Source organism: Mya arenaria, chromosome 16 (assembly GCF_026914265.1).
Source record: "Mya arenaria isolate MELC-2E11 chromosome 16, ASM2691426v1".
Classification (NCBI taxonomy): domain Eukaryota; kingdom Metazoa; phylum Mollusca; class Bivalvia; order Myida; family Myidae; genus Mya; species Mya arenaria.
In genome coordinates this window covers 34660416-34679275 of record NC_069137.1, presented here as the reverse complement: position 1 = coordinate 34679275, position 18860 = coordinate 34660416, and positions in this window count along the sequence as shown.

Here is an 18860-nt window from a genome sequence, read left to right as displayed (position 1 = left end):
CATATCAGACAAGCTTCAGTGCAATTAAATCAGAGTTCTTCACTTCTCGATTTCTTTAAGATATTTACTAATATTGATATAAATGCAGCGGCAACAGCTAACTCAGCTTACAAAAATAACCACTTGTTCTTAGTTAAACACAGAATTACACTTCTTAGTTATAATATTAAAATTGTGTAATATAGATAACAGCATACATCATAAACCGCATCTGAATAATAATATCAAGATCGAAACCCGTTAATTGCAGAAAATGGGTTGTTTTTTTTGCTTAAAAATCTGAATGTCCAAATGAGCCCACGTTGATGATCTGACGATGACAGTACGGGATTTATCTGATTGTGACAGTACGGAATATATCTGACGATGACAGTACGGGAATTATCTGACGACGACTGTACGGGATTTATGAAACTTATAACCGAAATGATTTCTCTTATGATCGATCTTCAAGTGGAAATATTTCACAAACAACAGAAAAAGGGCTTAAAAATTACTGCAATATTGTACTATTCGTATGAAAACCAAGTATTTTCATGATAGTTGTTAGTTGATAAGTTTATAATTTCTATACATCGAAAGAGTAACTGTTTGCCTAAACAATTCATCTTGTTGGTCGCATATATAAAACAAATGTACGATCATACATAAACAAACATACTCGACTGGCCTATGCGTTAGTATGAGACAGATGAAGAGGACGCTTAAAATATCATACAAGTAAAGTTAAGTATCCAAAGACAATATCTGAAACTCCATATCTATTGTCTGCAGAGTACTAGACCTCGCGTCAGATGCTGGCGTTATGTTTCAAAATTGCTCATTTTAACGTTGTAAAACAATCGAATTTTAGACGAAATTGCAAACAGAAAGAAATATTGCCGAAATGTTATTGTTTCTTGCTTTATGACAAATATTAACTTATAAGTCTAAGAAGACTGAAATCCATTTCATGACGAAAATCAAAAAGATATACGTCACTTTATTTCGCCGGTAAGATGTAAAAAGTTTTATCTTAAGCGTCTAGATATGAGTTTTGATCGCATTAACTAGGGTTTATTTTTTCTTTTGAAATGATAAGAAGAATGTTTAGATAACATTTAAAATTATAAAGTGCAAAACACAAATACACATATTGAAACGTATCACAACAACTGCGATGTTAAAAGTTGATACACACCTAAGTTGTTTACAATAATGATCAAGTACTACATGTGGCGTCGTCAGCGAAAATGAGTCTTGCTGGGGTTATCACGTTCCCGAGATAAGCAAAACGAAATATAAAAAACACGTTTGCAGGCCAATTATCATTTTTGTTATTCATGCCATTTTGATGAAAACATTTCGAAATCCAGACCAAAGATATGACGGTTTCGTCGGTTTATCTTCAAAACATTATTATGTTGTCAGGTTAATAACATAAACATATTTGTTTGGAAGGTAATGTATTCATTTACTTGTGTTGTCATTCTTTATTCATTCAAGTATTCATTTTACTGATTATTTTCAATAACCATTCGACAAGTTGACCCGGAATGATTTTTTTCGTAACAACTAACAGTTTACTTATAGCATCGGATTTGATGGCGGTAAGTTTGAAAACTATTTTAACAATTCATGAAAATGTCCCAATTTTGTCACAATTCATTAAGAGTTAAGTCAATTCAAATACTTTCCCGTTACAAGAATTTAATAGACTTAAAAGTTATAAACTTTATTTTTATGAAAATATATGTCAAGGGGTTTCTTGCGCAAGCGAAAAGTTGTTCAGTAAATGACGAATGAGATAATGATATATGTGATACATAGCCCGTTCGGTGTGAGTTTTTCACATGCTTAAAACCTTCAGCAGAGGATTTTGGACAGCGAAAGAAAACTGACGTTTTCTCTGCGCAGACTTGTAAGCGAACAAAACCATGCAGTCAATTTATTGATGGTTATAACATTATAGACCTATGAATGTTTTAAAGATATTAATTTTTATAAATGAACAGACGACTTATTGTTTTCATTATCAGAATCTCAGTCTGCATGAATGAAACATAACTTGAGCATTTAAGCTTAGCTTTTTTCATGCCTGTGATACTTGTAAATGTATGTAAGCTTTGAAAATATTCTAAACTTTAATATAATTCTGAAATAAAAAAGAAAATATAAAACATTAAACTATAGACCCCGAGACATGTTCTTTGGATGCAGCCGTCCACTACAGCTTGGTCTTTGCGCATCAAGTCCATATTCTACACCATAGCCAACAGGTGAGTTACTATTTTTCATCATTTAAGTTTTGAGTGATTTAAATAACAGCAGATCCGTTTACAGAAGTTTAAATGATCTTTATCAGTCCACTCAGAATAACAATAGCACCTTATATTTAGATAAACCCTTGGTGTTCACGAATAGTCCCAGAACTCGCGCTTACTTGTGACACTGGATGGATCCCAACCCGTTACCGCTGATAGATCAATATGTTTAGCCCTTGGAACAGGCTCGTGCTCATGGACCGAAACCGACTGTGCGCCCAGATGTTTGAAATGGACTACATTAAGTGTGCGAATTGGTCAAGCGAGGTGAAAAAAGTGATGGCACATACAGGGCTTATAGACAGTTTCAATGATAATTTACCTGTTGATCTCTCCAATGTACAGCATCTTGTGTGAGAAGTTTTTAAAACATTTGGTATATGCCGACATTAAGATCGTATACTGGGCGAGTACCTAAATCGGAACAGTACCTAAATATGGAACACCCATTATAAAAGTGTTTTTTTTTATCAAGATCAGTTTATTTATGATTTTAATCAATAAAGACGCTTGCTTCAGATACAAGTTCCAAGGTACACGATTCTCCGGTAAGTATTTCAAATACTGCGATCATTTAAAGTTTTTCATGTTCAAATGTCAATACATGGCATGTGGGGGAAAGACTTCATGCTTGCCACAATCACAGCATATTGGTACAGCCTGTATTTTACTGAAACCATCAAATTTTACTGACAAAAAATGACAATAAAAGACAAGCTGGAACATAAATTATCAATTTACTTAAACAAAACATGGAGCAATAATTTTAAAAGAATACATAAAAATAAATAACGAATTAAAACTGTTCCATATTTAGGTACTCCGGGGACGAAACTGGCAGTCTTCAACATTGCGGTTAATAAAGCACTTTTTATTCAGATTGGTATATCTTGAAAAATGCCGTTGATATCAACCAATTGGTCTTGAATCCTAGTATGCTGGTGGAAAATTGTGTAGTTGTGGTGCAAGTCTAACTTAAAATATTTAAAAAATAGTGGCCAAAGTGTTCCGATTTAGGTACTCGCCCAGTACAGTGTTCAAGCGATACTTTAAATACGAACGCTACTTGAATTCGACCTGACCAAACATGAACGTTCTTTACTGGCCAAGTAGAAAAGAGACTGGGTGGTATTTAAATTAGCTTGTGGATATATTTTAAGGCTTCGTATGTTATGTGATGCACCAAACGTTGAGAACGAGTGTCATTTTGTATGAAAATGCTAATTGTATACTAATATAAGCCTAGAGCCAGTGTTTTTCTAGTTCAGTCAGGCATTTTACGGACATTCAAAGAACGACGAATTTACTGAAAAACATTATAATGCAGTAAGCAAAGTACATTGTAAAGGTTTTTGCTCAAAGAAGAAGTACATTTTATACATAACAGTTATACGTGTTTCAATAGGTATTATGTCTTTATTTGTTTTGTATTTAATATAAGAATGACTATACAGCCAGGAATCCCCATTAAACTGAAATATGTTAGATGAATACGTATGCTCTTAGTTATTAAGTATACTAGTGTTTTTACTATCATTATTATTACCCACATTAAATAAACACACAATCATTATGAGAACCATATAGTTCAAACAAACAGCAATGCGACTTGCATATCTAATTATGTTTATCTTCGTTCCACTGTTTTTTAAATGTAAATAGTTCAGTGACCTTATTATTAGGTTTACTAATATTATTACTATTTTTATTATTACCAAAAAAAACGCTCTGTAATGAGAACCCTTTGCTTCAGAGAAACATCAATGTGACTTAAATAACCAGAATATGTTTATCTTTGTACAAAAGCTTTAAAATGTTAATATTCAGGTGGCTTATAGGCCCGTTCAGCCGGGTGCCATTATGTTATATTTACACCTCAACTTCCATTCCTTAAATGAACTGCCCTTCGGCAATAGGGTTTATCAATTGATGAACGCAACATCTTCGGATATGTTTGGATCGCAACTCATTGCATAACAATATACATGAAAACAATTGATATTTTAATTGTTTGTATTTTGTCGGCAGGTCCCGTAAAATCTAAATCAACATTTAGAAAGTGTTAATTTATTTTATTTCAAATGTGTTGCTGCCTTAAACTTTTCAATTTTACATTTAAAAGATATTTCAAGTGGTAGATCTTTTCCCGCGTTATTGTGACGTCATTTGAAAAATGTTTCCGGTTACAGTCGGGTTGTTCTATTTACAAAATAGGTAAGAAAGGATAACTGAAAAGTTTTCTTTAATGAAATGAAGAATGAACTATTGGCGTTAGTATAAGGAATGAATGGCGGTGTTGATGTCATTATCGGGGATATGAACGTCATTGGGCTGGTCAAATTTTTTTGTGAATATCATTTATGTTAAAACAAAACTTACTTACTAACTATACAACTTCTAGCTGAATACCTTGATAGTACCAGTTTTCATAATGTTTTAGCGTACCACCGGTTCGACAACTTATTGATCATATTTAGCTTTAAGCCAGTGTCTGAACAAAAAGACTCGATAAGGATGATATGTTTTTATGCTTAAACCAATGTCTGCGAAACTGGAAATATCATTGATGAACATCAAAATGTATAAGTTACCTATAATGTCAGTAACAATAACCCCGTTAGTAAAATAAGCCCGTATCAAGTGAACTAAATTATTCTTAAACAATAAATATGTTATTGGTGACGGAACACAACACTGCTTTGTTCTTATAGTGCACAAAGGTAGTCCGTCAAAGCGCAAGTCGCTGACGACTAGACGCCGTCCGGAGGTATATATCCATGTTGGAACATGGTATGTTCACGCATTACGTATATCAGTTTGTACATGTAATGAGAGATCACCAGAAACACGCCACAACCACCATTTCTGTATAGGCAGTCATAAGTGTTTTAGGGCAGCTGTTTAAGGACTTTTTAAAGTCAATGTTATATTCGTAAAATATCCCTCGTTTTCTAAAGATATTCGTTTGTAATAAAGACTGGTCAGCAACGTTAATATATTATCTGCTTGGAGTATCTTCATTGACCCTAATTTCTTCTAATACGATGGACGCTTAGTCATAAAACTTACAAAATATTATTCTGACACTATTTGTACGCGAAAGGGCTCTATAATTATAATTGTCATATAAAAGGCATTTACATACATAGGTGTGATAACGTTTTTGCTTCACCCCATTTGCAAAGTGCCGGTGATAAAAATACCATTAAATATATTTTTATCGGAATACTTGTGAAGTACTTCAATGTTTCAATACAAATGCCAACAATTACGAAGTTTAAGAGCTATATTATCATGTGTTTCATCCCGGTGATCACTTCCTTTTAAACGTCATAGTTTACCGTCCTTGAAATATACATTTAATATAATAGTAACGCTTCTTCAGGTTATCGTCTTGACTATAATGAGGATCACATTTTATTTGTTCTAAGTAAGAATTCAAACCACTAAACGTTCTAACACGTGTTGTTAAGACCTAAACTCAGCTTTGAATACAAGTTAGCCACTATAGCACGCTCAAAGTACACTCGGTAATTTGTTATACGAATATTTTGCAACTTGCTATGTTAATCTACTTCGAATGTGCACAGTCATCGTTCCATCATTAATTTGTATTAGTGTGATAGCCTATGTAACGTTGCTATAATAAATCAGTCGGCTTCTTTGTGTAAATGTTAAGCAGAGTTTAAAAGTTCGCTACATTATTCATGTCGGTAAAAAAATCGACTGTATGATACAGATAATATAGGATAAGCTACGGTTAAGTCCCTTTGCTATATCGAAGTCTATTTTGTAGAGTCCGTTACCAAAAGTATGATTTACCGAAAGAACATGTTTTTGTTTTATTTCATTAGTAGATTAAAAAAAACGCTATCCGTATTCGTCGTTTCTTTATCAATTGTCATTCGTTCTGGTGACACATACATGTATATAACTAAGATAATAAGGTCATTAATCAAAATGTGACATTCTAATTTTTTGGGGAATTATAAGAGTTCTTACGTGGATGCACACTAAACTGTAGTGGACACTCAATCTACATTTACTACTGCTTATCTAGCCATTTTGCTCAACATTATTGGCTCTGTCTGCGCTTACTTACTTTGTTGTACTATAATAAGCGGTTAATAATATCTGCTTTCGAGCTGGAATGCTCCATTATTCGATGGTTTATTAATTTGAAATGAAGAACTATCAATACATAACTATTTCTAGTTGATTGAAATGAATTCAGACAAGACCTTCCTCCAAAATAACCGCTTTTATCATTACCCAAACAACAAAAGAACTTTTTATTAAGATTATGAACGACGTATTGGAAAATTTCATGTGAGCTTAAAGCAACTGTGCACCAGATGATCAATTTGCAAGAAAAAAAGAAAATTGTCATAAACTTGCAATTAATGTGTACAATGCATTGAAACGCAATGCATTGGTTCGAACCCGGTCTCCGACATATTTCTTTTTTACATTTTGGTACTTTGTTTTACAATTATGATATCAAAGCGTAACACATTCTATTAAAGAATTGTCCTGAGATTCGTTTCAGAAAAAAAAACTTGTTTTGGTGCCAATCTGGTGTACAGTCCCTTTAACATATAAAAATAAAAACCAAGCATTTATGTAAGTATTTCACATATTGTGTTAGTTTGACGTTCTTTACCTTCATACCAGTAAAAACGTTGAGTTATAACTAGAAAGCACGATTAATTGCGTGCTATAAACATAAACTAACATAGTTTCGAGAATCTGGTTTTTGTCCTCCTTCTGTTCAAACAATCAATATCTAAGTTATATTTAAATTTTCATATGGTTGAAAAATAAATTTCATATATCACAATGATACACCATTAAAGACAGCAATATGCAAAAAAGTTGCAGAACGTCATAACACTGATGTTTTGTTCTAATTGGTATATAGGTCAGATGAACCAAAATGTTTTGCAGTCCTGAAAGAAAGGCTTATTCACAGTAAATACATGCGTTGGAATATATACCATACTCTTTCATTGTTCGAAAGATCAATTGCAGAAAATACAAAAACTAACGAATTTTGTCATTGCAGTTTTCCAATATAGTTGGTGGTTAAACAACAATGTGGTGCACGATAATGAAACAACTATGGTTGTTATATAGCACGCAATTCAGGACCCATCCTAGTCAGTCATCAAGCTTCCTCATCTCTCCCTCCTGCCTCCTCTTCATTCTCCCCTGCCTCAGCGTCAATCTACTCCTTTTGCTTACTTTATAGTCAACTATTTAAACACTCTCTACGACCTGGTGTCCCCAAAAATTCCCTAATAAAAGTTTGGATGCGATTTCGATAACATCATGCGAGACCTTTGTCAACCAATATCAGACAGCTACTATTGAATATTATAGTTCGTACATAATGACAATATGATCATATTTTCTATATTGCGACAGCAATATTTAAACAAGTAAAAAATAAAATGCAGGTGTGGTACCAAATCCGTTTGCTACTTAACACACAATAAATAGGTGGCAAGAGTATGTGTAATGATAAAGATCTACTTTAATTGTCTACGAAACTTGTATCATGCCATTGTTTTTGAACATCCTTATAACATTATTAATTTAATTCCACAGCTGGGTACTATGTAGTATAAGAAACGTGTGATGCGTCCTGCCAGTGTGATAGACACCAGTCGATATCTTCCATAGAATTTTTTTTATCTAAATTACATGAGCTACTGGATATTTAAACAGAAGTGCTTGCATCGTGTTCCAGTAACCCATGTCGCATTTCTAAAGGAAATATGCGTTAAACTGAAACTTACGTGTATGTGTGTTTATAAAATAAAGATAAACGACTCTTGTGGGGCTGATCAAAATAAAATTATGTGGTTTCTTCCCTCTACATTTTATTGTATTTGATGATTAAAAATAATGCTTAGTCAAGATTCAGCTTCACGGTGGTTTTAGTACCATGGTGGCTTTAGAACTTGATGTAAATTTAGGCAATGGTCATTTTAGTATGTAAGTGGCTAAGGGCCATGCATATATAGGCCATGGTGGTTTAGGGCAATTATAGTTTTGGGCTTTGGTGTTTTAATTCCGTTGTTGTTCGGGGCCACGCTGTCGTTTAGGGCCAACTTGTGGCTTTTTGCCGAAAGTGTTGTGGCTTTGCTTTCGTTTGGGGTCATGTTAATTTTGGGTCATGCTGCTTTGGTGGCACTGTTGTGGTTTGTGCCATGATGGTTTTGGTTCATTGTTAGTTTGGGCCATGTTGGTTTGGGATCATCGTGTTTTTGTACCAGCTTCATTTTGGGCCAGGCTCTTGTTAGGGGTAATGGCAGTTTGGGTCCCTGATGGTTTGGGCCATGATAACTTGGGGACATGGTGTAGTTTGAGGTAACGTTATGGTTTGGGGCCATGTTGTGGTTTTGGACTATGTTCTGTTTGGAGCCATATTGTGCTTTGGTGCCTTGATGTGGCTCGGAGCCAATATGGTTTAGGGCATTGGTTGTCCGAGGTCATGGTTGTTTAATGGTGATATATGGCTACGGAGTTTTTAGTACCATTGCGGGTTGGGACTATGATGGTTTTAGTAGTATTGTAGTCTGTGGCAATGGTGGTTTTTTAGGTGTCCTCTTCCATCTGTCACTTCATATTGAAATATGTACATATGCTCTTAACAACAAAGGCATACAATACATTTAACAATTTGCTATATACCCCTTATCTACCATTATTTTTCTCATGATGAAACTATTCAAAACTCTTACTAGAAGGTGCTAAGATGGTCTTCACTTCAGTCTGGCACAAATTGACATAGTTTTTCTAACATAACTCTATTTCCGATATTTCTTAACTATACAAAGGTTGAAGATCCGGTGCTATGCATGAAATGGCATGAAGTACGGAAAAGCGTGTTGCTATTTCTTCCGCCATGTAATGCAATTTTTGCTGTTTTTTTCAAGACTGCTTATAAGGGTAAATATTAGTTTTTCTTAGCAATCTTTGTGAAGAATGACACTTATATATAATGACAAACCGGGGGGGGGGGGACTTGTCGACTTACACAAATCGGGTGATTAACTCCTACTAGATGAACTTATTGTGATAAAATGGCAAACATTGAGTTACAAGTCTCTGTATTATTTCATGAATTCGGTCATTGACAGTTTTGATTGCTGTAGTCTTTCTGGATGAGTAACGTATGACACTTACATAATTACATTATTCGCATGTATTAATCTTATCCCCCCCCCCAACACACACACACACACACACACACACACACACACACACACACACACACACACACACGCACGCACGCACGCACGCACGCACGCACGCACGCACACAACACACACACACACACACACACACACACACACACACACAGTGTATGGACCGTCAATTGAGAACACTTGACTTTTCACAACCAAATGAGAACTTTTTTCCCTGCATATATTTTGGCATTATTAATGCACATAGCCTTGTATATTTTTTCTTCTTTATATAAATCACTTTGAAATAAAAATATTTCAATATCTACGGATTTGACAAAACACAGTGAACTGAGGACATAGTTCCCACTGGTGGGAACATTCCACTGAGGACGTCGCTCCAACTGAAGACACAAAACACACACCGGCTATTGAGAACGCACAGAATGAGTACATGCAATTGGAAACACTTGTTATAAACAGAAGTTTCAAATTTCATGTTGTATCCAGAGGGCCATGACCCATGTGGACAAATGCATACATTTTAAGCGTGTAAATGTAATATCATAGGAATAAAACGATCAATATACATTTGTACACTGTTAAATAAGGAAATGTTACATTACATCGCAAATAAAATTATTTCATGCAAACGAGTATATATTTAACTTATGACAAAATTGTGTAAATATATACATCCCAAGCATCCATGATGATTTCATATTTACATATTTCAAGTATTTCTTTATAGAAGAATAAACAATTTCATATTTGAATATGCATGTAAAATTGATGGTCTACTCTTCTACAAAAAAATACTTGAAATATGTAGGTTTATATACATGATAGATTTATAAATCTATAATATATTAATTAATCAATATCCGTAAATCGCTACAATAGACTACCTATACGAAACGAAAATAAAGGAAGTCTAAAGGAATTTATCATTATGTTTTAAATATTAAAGTGCAAATTAAGTATGCTTTAAATGTCTTAGAGCGTTTTGGTTACAGGCAGGAGTTACCACAATATGCACACAAACATTAAATTAAGTATCGTTTAAATATATAAATGAAAGAGAATGAAAATTACGTGCAGAAAGTATTCTAACATACGCATTTACATTGTTGTGTTTTCAAATAAAACAGTTTGAATTTATTGCAAAGACACGCTGCATACAAAAATACATAACAATGCTCTCTATGGTGAATTATGTTGGCGGCCCCACAAATGAACAATGGAAATCTGTGTCACAGCAATGACATAGTCTGAATTGAATGTTTCGAATATAGTTAATTAAAAATATATAATAATATAAATAAGAACCATCTGTCATATAAAATCCACTTCAACTGTTGGATAGAAACTTTGTCTTCAAAACATTTTTGTGACAAAACTGTACTTTTTCCAAAACTATTGCTGAATGGAGAGTCAGTATAAAAAATGAAATAGGCCTATTTGCTCAAGGAAGAAACAAAACCTAGAAAATTTAGGCTATCTAAGCTTGAATATTGAGCTATGTTAAATGTTCCAGTATAGGTAGAAAGCACAAGTCAGCAATGGCTTCATTAAGATGCGGAGTTGCTCCACTTAGGCTTGAAACGGGAAAATATGAAATCTCTGAAAATCGACATTTATGACCTATATGTAAAATTGCCATAGAAAATGAAATTCATGTACCTTTTCACTGTCCTTAATATATTAAAAATCAGGGTCAACAATTGTTTCCTGATTCTTAAAGCCAGATCTGATCGTTTTTATCAGTAGTGTGTTTGTATATGTGAATAAAAACTAACACATGACAACACATGTTGCCTGCTGTTGGTACTTTTAAACAAAAGATTAATTTAGCTGCCAGCAAATCTCAAAACACTATGTTTCCATGTTATTTTGAGTTATTTTATTCAAAGACAATTAAAAAAAATGCAGATAATCTCCCTCTTCTAAAATAGCATATGTGTTTCAAGCCATATATAGAACAGCTTTGCTTATCCACAACAAAGATCTGATCATAAGTGGATACCTTATCTAACACCCCTTTCCAAGTGGCGCATAAGTTTTATACGCACAGTCAGAATTTTTTCATCGCCTTAAAGCAGTTTTTAAATGGAATTAGCAAGGGCGTCATGCCGACTTTGCTTCTGAAACAGTGATGTTACTTAAGTTACAACGAAATTGAAACGGAAACAGCATTGACATTGAAATGTTCACAAAATGACGTCCAGACACGCTGTTGACGTCACGTCATTTTGCGGAATACTTACCCACCTTAAAGTGATATAAAAAACACGTTTTACCATATTGATGGTTGCTCCGGGTAAGGGTAGGTCAGTTGCTATGGATACCAGATATGTCAAGAGTAAAAAAAAAGAAAAAAATATACCAGCGCTTAACCACAATTAGTTTAAAATACATTCTCAATAGATGTCAAGATAATAGCTACATATGCATTTGCGTTTGTGGATAATGACTTCTGGGACACCCCACTTATATATGAATTCAATTTAGAACATGACATTTTTCTTGACTGTACATTTTAAATGGATGTACAAATCGGTACGCACTGTCCTCACTTGGATGCAAATTGGCACACACTGTCCTCACTTGGATGCAAATTGGCACGCATTGTCCTCACTTGGATGCAATTCACACTCTCCTCATTCTGCTGCAATTTGACTCTCACTTTTACGCCTGTAAATTGGCACACACTGCACTCATTTTGCTCCCAATAATAAAAAGAGCCTCACTCAGCAACACACTATTATCATAAGCAAATTAATACCTTTCTGGAGATGAGTTAAGAAGTTATAATGTAACATGTGAAAAATGTTACCATGTTATATTTAGTTATTTTAATTCAAAGATAATTTTTTAAAAACAAATATGCAGATAATCTCTTCTAAAATAGTATATGTGTTTTAAGCCATGTGTACAATAGCTTTGCTAATCCGACCACAAAAGAGAATTTTGCTCTTATCTGTAAAATGATGAATTCATAATATGTGTCTTAGTTGCTTTATAAAATTGAATCTTACTAGAGTGACAATTTACTTGTATGTCTTGTTTGTTGACTATACTTTTATTTATGAAAGTATAATGCATTGATGAGACTGAAATACATAAGAGAACTACAAACAAAAATAGTACAACAGGGCACTATTATGCACACTCCTATTGATTTTCTACACTTTATTTCGTCGTACAAAGTATATTTAACAAAAACATGAGCGACTTCCTTCAAACCTATTCTTTGACAGTTTTAGATATATATAGATGATACTCTCCCGGCCATATATACCACTAAGAAACTATTATATTAAGCTTATTTCTTGTATTATCCAATTGTTTTCAATAGATAACATCTCTTTACAAACGTTTTTTTTAATACGAGAGGTGTCCTAGAAGTTCGTGGAATTGTATAATAATTTTTGCAATACGGGCCCCAGTTTTTCGAAACTTCATATGTACCTTTATAATAGGATTTAGCTAATCGCACTATTTTTCTTTGTCTTTTATTCGCGTAATATCAACTTCAATAAGAGTTATTAGACTTTAAATAGGAATTACTGTTACCGTTATCAAAACAAACCATATTTTATCTAGACAACCAAAATTACATTTAAGTATGTGTTTTGTCTAATTGAAATAAGTGTCTTAAGCCTATTGAGCTTAAGAAGTTCCGAGGAATGGGGGCAAAAAGATCAGCATGACAATATTTAATATTTCGAAACATAAACGTATAAATAAAAATTAAATATAAAAAGCTCCGAGAAATTGGGGCCCGGTTATTTTGAGCAAAAAGATCACCATGACCATATTTAATATTTCGAAACATTATTGTATTAATATCAAAGCTTACAATAAACATAAATCCCTTATCGGATGTACGGAAACTACCCATCACACAACACCGGGAGCACAAACGACGTCGTGGACATCAGCTGACGTCAGAATACAATTCCTAGTTAACTTTTTCAACGTAATCTCCGTCGGTGTTCACACATTTCCGGTGTCTGCTGATCCATTTCTGGAATGTTTCGACGTACCACTCTTTGTACTTCTGTTTCGAGGTCATAACCAAGTCTCGTCAGTTGTTTCAATACGATCGAGAAATGCATCCCCCTCTTCTGATAAACGTTGCAGAAGGCCATTCCAACATATCACACGTCGTTCCCTGTCGTGTTCGGTCAGTCACGGAGGTACCCAGCGCGCGCTTACTTTCGACATTCCCTGTTCGTCAGTCAGAATGCGGTAAATAGTTGATATCGAGATAACCAGGTCATCTCCAATACTTCGCACTGTTGCCCGCCTGTCTTTGTAGATAAATTTTTTATGGTCTTTCACCCGATCAATTTTCGAATTCACTTGCGCTGGCCGGCCTGCCCTGGTGTCGTCTTTTATAGACAATCTACCATGATTACAGAATCGCTTATGCCACTTATATACGAATGTTTTGCCGAACGGTGTAAGCGTTGTCGACCTTTTCGTCTGCTTTACGGTTTCTGACTGACATCTGAAGGCCTACGCTCAGCTGTTGACGTCATGCCGACTTTGCTTTTGAAACAGTGGTGTTACTGAAATTACAATGAAATTAAAAAGGGAACAGCAATGACGTTGAAGTTTTCAGGAAATCACGGCCAGACACGCTGTTAACGTAACATAACGAGATTTTGCCAATACAAACGCTTGCTGTTGGTAAGGTTAGGTCAGTTGCTATGGATATCAAATATGTTGAAAGTAAAAAAAATACAAGCGCTAAACCACAATTAGTTTAAAATACATTCTCAATAAATGTCAAGATAGCTATTTGCGTTTGTGGATAATGACGTTATTCCAAGAACTTCTGGGACACCCCTCGTATATATGAAATCAACTTAGAACATGACATTTTTCTTGAGTGTACATTGCTTCTCAATGGATAAACAAATCGGTACGGACTGTCCTCACTTGGATGCAAATTGGCACACACTGTCCTCACTTGGATGCAAATTGACACACACTGTCCTCACTTGGATGCAAATGGGCACGCACTGTCCTCACTTGAATGCAATACACACTGTCTTCATTCTGCTGCAAATTGACACTAACTATCCTCTTACGCCTGTAAATTGACACACACTGCACTCATTTTCTCCCTATTATAAATGAGCCCCACACTATTGTTATAAGCCAGAAATAACATAAAATAAATTTCTATAACAGAAACTTCTATAAGTTACAAGTTCGCAAAATAAACGGCTACATTAGTTGGGGTATTTTAAATGCAACTCTTTGTGATTACGTAATGGTTTATAGAATCTCTTTTAAGAACCACTGCACTTTACATTCGGTAGAATTGTTTCTGCAATTCTGAGTCAAAATGAAACGCAGTTAGAGTCTCTCCTTGAAAAAGTATGCGAAATAATTGTTCTGCTCTAAATCTGCTAAGAAAGCTTACAAATGATTGTCTAACAGTTAAGCATAGTTTATTAATCAGTTGTCCTTTCCACCAATATGTGCCATGACAGTTTACAATATGGTGTCTGGCCAATTCAAACACATTGGCTTTACATATTTTGCACGTATAGGGTTTGAAGTGTATATGAAGCATTCGCCGAGCTGATTGCGTGTCTTATATTATCTATACTCTAAGCAAGCAACTAAAGCTTTGGAGGTGCAATGCTATCATGAACAGCAAAATATCGCGGAAGGTCGTCATCATTTTGTTTTTCTAGATTTCTACGTATTTGTAGTAAGCTGATTTACACACCATTCTAGCAGGCTCAATGGCATATTAGTTCGAGTCCACGTTGGTAGATATTGCATGCGTTTAACTGCTTATCTGATGTATTTTCATGCTTCAGACTATCTTGCGCCAGTATGTCGTGCCAGAGTTCGTCACCGTGCAATACTGTATGTATACATAATTTCATAATAAATAGGCTAAGTGTTAGCTAGTTAACATCATCAGTGGTCATCAGTGGTCTTTACTATTGCGAGGATTGAGAAAAGAGACACACTTCCTTATCTGATTTGTTCGTCAAATACATTGGTGCATTGAAAGATCCAATCTTACTCTCAAATTAGATTTACCACAATTAATACTATTGTTTTAATATTCTAAAAAGGATGAATAATTGTCAAAAGCAATGTTTTTATGAAGGATACTGAGTTTAATTTGAAAGAAATGAGCATAAAACACGATATTTCTACCTTATGAGACCATAGTTCAACACAGTAAATCTTTCAGCATTCACCAATCATTTAAAAAAATTGCGTCTTCAGCTATTAAATATAGTGACGGTTACATTCGTGTGCTTTGCAGTTCCTGTGTTGGTTATGTGTTCAGTGCCGATTTTAATATTTGTTGCATTATTGTGTTTTAGGACTAAAAATTATTGCTTTGCTTTTTGTCAACATTAAATTCATATCCCCACCTATTAGCATAGTTTTTTACAACAAGCAATTGTTTTTTAATGCTGTTTTATTTCCACATGCATGTGGCAGTGTTAAGTCGTCTGCAAGTGTTGGATTATTGCAATGGATACTGAAGTGTAAGATAATTGCCGGTAGTTTCTTCTTTGTTGAAGAGACCGTCTTTAACGATGAGATAACTCCAAGAGGAAAGAACCCCCCTTTACCGAATGCCTTGTTTTACATCGAAGTGGTTCCAAGCTATCCCAGGGATGTAAACGAATAATCGAATGTACGATCGAAAGTTTAGTATTCGAAAGTCAAAATCGGTATTCGAATATCCGAGGTTTTTTGTTGAATAAATAAAACAAACCTGTTTGCCTACAATTGTGTTGTTCTGTAAAAAGTTTGTTTGTTTTGTTTTACAACGGTTGGCACCCAATCACAGAGGGGTGAACTTGATGACAATGCACTTTACACGCATCATATGCACTTGCGGGATTAGAGGGGACGCACCCGGCGCGCGCTCCCTCTAAAATCCTCAGTTTACTTTTAATTTCAAAATGAGAGAGAGAAAATTATAAGACATGTTCAAAATGCATAATTTTGACTACAAATTGTTACAATGGTCTTGAAGCAGTAACTGCAAACCAACATGCAAATAGTTTATGCAATATATGTTCGGTTTATAGGGAGGGGCGCATGTGTACTGGTTGCGCTCCTTAGTTACACCCCCTCTAACGTCAACTCCTGGATCCGTCCCTGATATGGAATATATCTTCGAAAAGTAATAACAGTCCCCGTATTTTTTTTTAAAAAGACACGCTATTATTAAAGCGAATAACAGTTTTACTCCAACTTCTGAAAGATGCATATTGGTAATCACGTATTCAACTTCTCTATCGAAAGAATAACCGACTATTCGAATATATTGCCATTCGTTTGCATCTCTAAGTCCAAAACGTAACCTTTTAGGGCACTGTGCGTGTTCGCAATTAAGCGTAGGAACGTTTCTTCAACAATATATTTCATTTCGATGATTATTGAACTATATGGTGAGCAGCAAAGACCTCGGCTATTTCCCATCGAAAACAACCTAGATATATTTAGTCGATTAACAATGTCAGAAGCAATTCATATAACTACGCTGCAAATAGATCTCGTAGTAATTTCAATTTAGCAGCTGAACTTCCGGACTTTAATATTTGGGGTCTTCCTTTTTCATGCAATATTAACTGGCAATGAATTTGAAAATAATATAAAATTCACGTTATAACACTACAATAAATCAATACTATTTTTTAAAATTTGACGAACTACTTGTACTGATCTACCGGCATCCATTTGAGGTTGTTTTCGATAGAAAATAACCCAGATGTTCCGAATGGGCCCTTACGGATCACCGTAGGAAATACAACTTCTCGCGGGTCACTTTAGGTTGCCGGGTCGGGTTTAAGGTTTGTGTAGCCTATTTTATAGAGAAACCATAGACTAACTTATGTTGAAAGCGTATTTATATGATACTCAAGTAACGCAAATAAAAATTGTGGTTGTAGACGATATTTGAGGAAATATCAACAATTGCTTAAGGGTTAAAGCTTTAAATGCCTTTTTAACACTCCAAACGATTTGCAATACTTTATTTCGTCATACAAAGTATATTAACAAAACCATGAGCGACCTCCCTCAAACCCATTCTTTGACAGATTTAGATATATAGTTGATACTCTCCCGACCATATATACCACTCTAAGAAGAAACCATCATATTAAGCTAATTTATTGTATTATCCAATTGTTTTCAATAATAAACATCTCTTTACAAACGTTTTTCATAAAAAAAAATATGTACGAAATCAATTTAGAAAATAACATTTTTCTCGACTACGTTCTTCCCATGTGGGCCTAGAGTATGAATACAACTTGAAACTTGAAAAACCTAAATGAAAGTACATATCGGTACACACTGTCCTCACATTGATGCAAACTGGCACACACTGTCCTCACTTGGATGCAAAAAACATGCACACACTGTCCTCACTTGGATGCAAATGGGCACGCACTGTCCTCACTTGGATGCAAATGGGCACGCACTGTCCTCACTTGGATGCAAATGGGCACACACTGTCCTCATTCTGCTGCAAATTGATACTGATTGTCCTCTTACGCGAAAATGTATGGAAACCAGTCATATAAGATTGCTGACAAAAAAGGATCTCAGATGTTTATATTTTAGTTCAAAAATAGATGTTTTATGCATTTTTCTTAAACCATTATTAACGCTTCGAGCCATAAAACAATATTTTCGAACGGAAATAAGAAAATATGCAGTTTGATCCCCTGTCAGCAGTCTTTAATCACTGGTGTGCAGATATTTACGCAAAATTGGCTGATTCCAAGACAAAAAACTTGTCAAAACGGTAAATCTGTGAGAATGCAGCTTTAAACGACGTATTCATTAACATTAAAAGAGCAAATTCAAAGAAAGCATACAAGCAGATTGATCAATACCCATAGAATAGGATCGGGTCGGTCGGTCGGGCGACAAACAAACTTGTTTTGGCCTTATAGAACACGCGGTGCTCATCGCGCGGGTTCTTCGAAAGCAAGCATCCCGTAGGAGATTTCATGGACTATATTTGATGCGCCGAACAACATCACTTAGCCGTTGTCATGTAGAATAATGACCCCTCATTTAATTATGGTCAATTTACAACGTATAAAGTGACCGCCAAATATATACGTCAACATGTGCTCCGATAGATATATATCCGAGGATATAAGTTTACAGCAGACCTTACCAAATTGGGTGCATGGGCTCTACGAGCACATGAATAGTTTTTGTCACAGAGGGAAAAAATAACACTGTATTTTAGTGTTGTTTTCTTAGCCACATAATTCCGAAAGCTGGAGTGGGCATGCATTAAAACGGCTTGTTCATAAATTTTATAAATTCAACGACATAT